We start from the raw sequence: 7,097 nt of genomic DNA, 5'->3' as shown, positions 1-7,097 counted from the left end.
ATTTTCTTTTTTTTGAAGAGAATATACAAAAAAAAACATTTTCTTTTATTTGGAGAGTATATACTATAAATAAAAAAAATATCAATAACGACAACAACATTTTCTTTTATTCGTAGAGTATATACTACAAAAAAAAAAAAAAAAAAAAAAAAAATCATCAAAAAAAAAAAAATCATCATTTTTTTTTTTTGGATTATCCACTACAAAAAAAAAAAAAAAAAAAAAAAAAAAAAAAAAACACACAAAAAAAATAAAACAAATAAAAAAAAAAACAACAAAAACAAAAAAACAAAAAGCTAAACTTATTCTCTCAAAATAAATACAATCGTGCACTACTCTAGAGAAGCTCTTAACAACTTCCACTATTGAAGTTTAAGCCATCAATTCGAAAATATATGTGTTGGTCTAACTACCTTCTCAAAACATTTTTCCATATGTTCTACATCATTACAAAAAGCCACGATCTTCATCTAGGAAATCTGAAGTTAAAAACCCCATCTTGAAAAAATTAACTTTTCACACCACATACCGTAAGAGTGTTCATACAAAAGTCATGTCTCATTTTATGTGCTTTCTCTTTCTTATTGTGTGATAACTTGAGGAGGCTTGTAGAGTTAACCAACCATTGTTGTTTCATTCCGTTCGGTTTCGACACTTGTTGTTTTCTTGGCACAACAATCTGTTAAAATTGCTTTTTGATTGCGAAAAAATTATGGACTACAACCTAATGACAATTTGGTTCTAACGAGTTTGTATTTAGGAGGATAGGATTTGGAGTTCGAAAAAGGACTTGTGTCACAAAAACTTGTTGTGCGCTTGTCTTAATTATTTGTAAAATTTGTTATCATTATAAATAAAATTTCCACTTAAAAACAACAACAAAACCAACATTTTTCTTTTTATTCAAGAGAATATACAAAAAAAAAAATTTTTTTTTTTTTATTGGAGAGTATATACTATAAATAAAAAAAAATCAATAATAACAACAACAACATTTTCTTTTTTTTTAAAAAAAATATACTACAAAAAAAAAAAAAAAAAAAAAAACATCATCATTTTCTTTTTTTCGTGGATTATCCACTACAAAAACAAAAAAAAAAAAAAAAAAAAAAAAAAAAAAAAAAAAAAAAAAAAAAAAAAAAAAAAAAAAAAAAAAAAAAACAACTTATTACGCTCAAATACAATCGGTGCACTACTCTAGAAAGCTCTTAACAAAACTTCCACTATTGAAGTTTGCGCCATCAATTCAGAATATACGTGTTGGTCTAACTACCTTCAGAAACATTTTTCCATATGTTCTACATCATTACAAAGCCACGATCTTCATCTAGGAAATCTGAAAATCTAAAAAAACCCATCTTGAAAAAAAAATAACTTTTCACGCACATACCACCACGAGTGTTCATACAAAAGTCATGTCTCATTTTATGTGCTTTCTTTTTCTTATTGTGTGATAAATAACTGAGGAGGCTTGTAGAGTTAACCAAACATTGTTTCATTCCGTCGGTTTAAACAACTTTTGTTTGTTTTCTTGGCACAACAATCTGTTAAAAATTTGCTTTTAGTGATTGAGAAAATTATGGACTACAACCTAATGACAATTGGTTCTAACGAAGTTTGTATTTAGGAGGATAGGATTTGGAGTTCGAAAGGACTTGTGTCACAACTTGTTGTGCGACGCTTGTCTTAATTATTTGTAAAATTTGTTATCATTATAAATAAAATTTCCACTTAAAAACAACAACAAAACCAACATTTTCTTTTATTTTTTTTTTTCTATAAAAAAAAAAAATTTTTTTCTTTTTTTTTATTTTAGAGTATATATAAAATAAAAAAAAAATCAATAACGATAACAACATTTTTTTTTATTTAGAGTATATAAAAAAACAAAAAAAAAAAAAAAAAAAAAAAAAATTTTTTTTTTCCAATTAAAAAAAAAAAAAAAATCATTTTCTTTTTTTTTTAAAAAAAAAAAAAAAAAAAAAAAAAAAAAAATAAAAAATAAAAACAAATAAAAAAACAAAAACAAAGCTAACTTACTTTATTATCAAAATACAAATCGGCGTGCACTACTCTAGAAGCTCTTAACAACTTCCACTATTGAAGTTTTTGCCATCATCAATTCAGAATATATATTGTTGGTCTAACTACCTTCAAAAATTTTTTTTTCATATGTTCTACATCATTTACAAAAAGCCGATCTTCTTCATCTAGGAAATCTGAAGTTAAAAACCCCATCTTGAAAAAATTAACTTTTCACGCATTATACCACGTAAAGTGTTTCATACAAAAAAAAGTCATCTCATTTTTATGTGCTTTCTCTTTCTTATTGTGTAATAACTTGAGGAGGCTTGTAGAGTTAACCAAAGATTGTTTCATTCCGTTCGGTTTTCGACATTGTTGTTTTTTCTTGGCACAACAATCTGTTAAAAAAAAAGTGATTGCAGAAAAATTATGGACTACAACCTAATGATTGGTTCTAACGAGTTTGTATTTTGGGGATAGGATTTGGAGTTCGAAAAAGGACTTGTGTCACGGCTTTGTTGTTGCGCTTGTCTTAATTATTTGTAAAATTTGTTTGTCATTATAAATAAAAAATTCCACTTAAAAAAACAACAAAAAAACAACATTTTCTTTTATTTTTTTAATATAAAAAAAAACATTTTCTTTTTTTGGAGAGTATATACTATAAATAAAAAATATCAATAACGAATAACAACATTTTTTTTTTTTTATTACATAAAAAAAAAATATACTACAAAAAAAAAAAAAAAAAAAAAAAAAAAAAAAAAAAAAAAAATCATTTTTTTTTTTCGTGGATTATCCACTACAAAAAAAAAAAAAAAAAAAAAAAAAAAAAAAAAAAAAAAAAAAAAAAAAAAAAAAAAAAAAAAAAAAAAAAAAACAAAAAAACTAAACTTATTCTGCTCAAATACAGTCGCGTGCACTACTCTAGAAGCTCTTAACAGCTTCCACTATTGAAGTTTGCGCCATCAATTCAGAATATATATGTTGGTCTAACTACCTTCTGAAACATTTTTCCATATGTTCTACATCATTACAAAGCCACGATCTTCATCTAGGAAATCTGAAGTTAAAAACCCCATCTTGAAAAAATTAACTTTTCACGCACATACCACGTAAGAGTGTTCATACAAAAGCCATGTCTCATTTTATGTGCTTTCTCTTTCTTATTGTGTAATAACTTGAGGAGGCTTGTAGAGTTAACCAACATTATTTCATTCCGTTCGGTTTAAACACTTTTTTTTTCTTGGCACAATCAATAAAATTTTGCTTTAGTGATTGATTGAAAAATATAATGGACTACAACCTAATGACAATTGGTTCTAACGAGTTTGTATTCGGGAGGATAGGATTTGGAGTTCGAGAAAGGACTTGTCACACTTGTTTTGTGCGCTTTCTTAATTATTTGTAAAATTTGTTATCATTATAAATAAAATTTCCACTTAAAAAAAAACAACAAAACCAACATTTTTTCTTTTATTCAAAGAGAATATACAAAAAAAAAATTTTTTCTTTTATTTGGAGAGTATATACTATAAATAAAAAAAAATATCAATAACGACAACAACATTTTCTTTTTTTAAAAAGAGTATATACTACAAAAAAAAAAAAAAAAAAAAAAATTTTTTTTTTTTTTTTTTTTATCCAAAAAAAAAAAAAAAAAAAAAAAAAAAAAAAAAAAAAAAAAAAAAAAAAAAAAAAAAAATAAAACAAAAAAAAAACTAAAAAAAAAACTAAGCGAACTTATTCTACTCAAATCAAATCAAAACTGCACTACTACTCTAGAAGCTCTTAACAGCTTCCACTATTGAAGTTTGCGCCATCAATTCAGAATATACGTGTTGGTCTAACTACCTTCAGAAACATTTTTCCATATGTTCTACATCATTACAAAAGCCACGATCTTCATCTAGGAATCTGAAAGTTAAAAACCCCATCTTGAAAAAATTAACTTTTCACGCACATACCACGTAAGAGTGTTCATACAAAAAAAGTCATGTCTCATTTTATGTGCTTTCTCTTTCTTATTGTGTGATAACTTGAGGAGGCTTGTAGAGTTAACCAAACATTGTTTCATTCCGTTCGGTTTCGACCTCTTTGTTGTTTTTCTTGGCAACAATCAATGTAAAATTTTGCTTTTTAGTGATTGCAAAAAAATTATGGACTACAACCTAATGATGAATTGGTTCTAACGAGTTTGTATTTAGGAGGATAGGATTTGGAGTTCGAAAAGGACTTGTGTCACAAAACTTGTTGTTGTGCGCTTGTCTTAATTATTTGTAAAATTTGTTATCATTATAAATAAAATTTCCACTTAAAAAAACAACAACAAAACCAACATTTTTTTTTTTTTTTAGAATATAAAAAAAAATTTTCTTTTATTTGGAGATATATACTATAAATAAAAAAAAATCAATAACGACAACAACATTTTTTTTATTTTATATATACTAAAAAAAAAAAAAAAAAAAAAAAAAAAAAAAAAAAAATCATTTTCTTTTTTTCGTGGATTATCCACTACAAAAAAAAAAAAAAAAAAAAAAAAAAAAAAAAAAAAAAAAAAAAAAAAAAAAAAAAAAAAAAAAAAAAAACAAACTAAACTTATTATTCTCGCTCAAATACAAATCACGTGCACTACTCTAGAAGCTCTTAACAACTTCCACTATTGAAGTTTGTGCCATCAATTCAGAATATACGTGTTGGTCTAACTACCTTCTGAAACATTTTTCCATATGTTCTACATCATTACAAAGCCACGATCTTCATCTAGGAAATCTGAAGTTAAAAACCCCATCTTGAAAAAATTAACTTTTCACGCATACCACGTAAAGAGTGTTCATACAAAAAAAGTCATGTCTCATTTTATGTGCTTTCTCTTTCTTATTCTTATTTGTGATAACTTGAGGAGGCTTGTAGAGTTAACCAACATTGTTTCATTCCGTTCGGTTTAACACCTTTTGTTTTTTTCTTTGGCACAACAATCTGTTAAAAAGCTTTAGTGATTGCAAAAATAATGGACTACAACCCTAATGACAATTGGTTCTAACGAGTTTGTATTTAGGAGGATAGGATTTGGAGTTCAGAAAGGACTTGTGTCATCAGCTTGTTGTGCGGCTTGTGTCTTAATTATTTGTAAAATTTGTTATCATTATAAATAAAATTTCCACTTAAAAAAACAACAAAACCAACATTTTCTTTTATTCAAGAAATATAAAAAAAAAAACATTTTCTTTTATTTGGAGATATATATATAAATAAAAAAAAAAAATAAATATAACAACAACATTTTTTATTAAAAATAGTATATATAAAAAAAAAAAAAAAAAAAAAAAAAAAAAAAAAAAAAAAAAAAAAATTTTTTTTTTTTTTAATGGATTATCCACTCAAATTAACAAAAAAAAAAAAAAAAAAAAAAAAAAACCTAAAAAAAAAAAAACAAATAAAAAACTAACAAAAACAAAGCTAAGCGAACTTATTCTCGCTCAAATCTGATCGGCGTGCACTACTCTAAGCTCTTAACAACTTCCACTTCATTGAAGTTTATTTTCATCAATTCAATATATATAATGTTGGTCTAACTACCTTCTTCAACATTTTTTTTCCATATGTTCTACATCATTACAAAGCCGATCTTCATCATCTAGGAAATCTGAAGTTAAAAACCCATCTTGAAAAAATTAACTTTTCACGCACATACCACGTAAAGAGTGTTCATACAAAAGTCATGTCTCATTTTATGTGCTTTCTCTTTCTTATTGTGTGATAACTTGAGGAGGCTTGTAGAGTTAACCAACAACATTGTTTCATTCCGTTCGGTTTCGACACTTTTGTTTTTTTTACACAACAATCTGTTAAAAATTTTTTAGTGATTGCAGAAAATAATGGACTACAACCTAATGACGAGTTGGTTCTAAACGAGTTTGTATTTAGGGGATAGGATTTGGAGTTCGAAAAGGACTTGTGTCACAAACTTGTTTGCAATGTTTGTCTTAATTATTTGTAAAATTTGTTATCATTATAAATAAAATTTCCACTTAAAAACAACAACAAAACCAACATTTTCTTTTTATTTTTGAAGAGAATAACAAAAAAAAATTTTTTTTTTTTTGGAAGTATATACTATAAATAAAAAATATCAATAACGACAACAACATTTTTTTTTTTTTAAAAAGATATATATACAAAAAAAAAAAAAAAAAAAAAAAAAAAAAAAATTTTTTTTTTTTTTTTTTATTATCCAAAACAAAAAAAAAAAAAAAAAAAAAAAAAAAAAAAAAAAAAAAAAAAAAAAAAAAAAAAAAAAAAAAAAAAAAAAAAAAAAAAAAACAAAAAAAAAAAAAAAAAAAAAAAAAAAAAAACTTAAAAACTAAAAAAAAAAATTCATAAAAAAATTCTTATTGCACTTTAATTTAACTTCTTCTTGAAGTTCTAAAATCAATTCGCCATCAATTCAATATAATATACGTGTTGGTCTAACTACCTTCTGAAACATTTTTCCATATGTTCAACATCATTACAAAGCCCCGATCTTCATCTAGGAAATCTGAAGTTAAAAACCCCATCTTGAAAAAATTAACTTTTCACGCACATACCACGTAAGAGTGTTCATACAAAAGTCATGTCTCATTTTATGTGCTTTCTCTTTCTTATTGTGTGATAACTTGGGAGGCTTGTAGAGTTAACCAAACATTGTTTCATTCCGTTCGGTTTCGACACTTGTTGTTTTCTTTGCACAACAATCTGTTAAAAAAAACTTTAGTGATTGCGAAAAAATAATGGACTACAACCTAATGACAATTGGTTCTAACGAGTTTGTATTTAGGAGGATAGGATTTGGAGTTCGAAAAGGACTTGTGTCCACCAAACTTGTTGTGCGGCTTGTCTTAATTATTTGTAAAATTTGTTATCATTATAAATAAAATTTCCACTTAAAAAAACAACAACAAAACCAACATTTTTTTTTTTTTTTCAAGAGAATATACAAAAAAAAATTTTCTTTTTCTTTGGAGAGTATATACTATAAATAAAAAAAATCAATAACGACAACAACAACATTTTTTTTTATTAAGTAG

At 25.0% G+C, this 7,097-nt stretch overlaps 1 long non-coding RNA gene across 2 annotated transcripts; it reads right to left on the bottom strand.

Moving 5' to 3' along the window:
• Positions 1 to 1,079: 1,079 nt before the first annotated feature.
• Positions 1,080 to 6,401, bottom strand: LOC147473557 (uncharacterized). Of its 2 annotated transcripts, none has more exons than XR_015210407.1 (3): positions 6,270 to 6,401; positions 2,832 to 2,913; positions 1,080 to 1,164 (listed from the first exon to the last, which is right to left on the bottom strand). It is a non-coding gene; the product is annotated as an uncharacterized LOC147473557 (long non-coding RNA). The 2 variants fall into 2 exon arrangements; XR_015210408.1 differs by having other exon boundaries at positions 1,086 to 1,164; positions 2,829 to 2,913.
• Between the last annotated feature and the right edge of the window lie 696 nt (positions 6,402 to 7,097).

Source organism: Coptis chinensis, unplaced genomic scaffold, assembly GCF_015680905.1.
Source record: "Coptis chinensis isolate HL-2020 unplaced genomic scaffold, ASM1568090v1 utg2340_pilon_pilon, whole genome shotgun sequence".
Classification (NCBI taxonomy): Eukaryota; Viridiplantae; Streptophyta; class Magnoliopsida; order Ranunculales; family Ranunculaceae; genus Coptis; species Coptis chinensis.
Note: the sequence above shows the minus strand (reverse complement) of the source record. Positions and strands in the feature narration are given on the sequence as shown.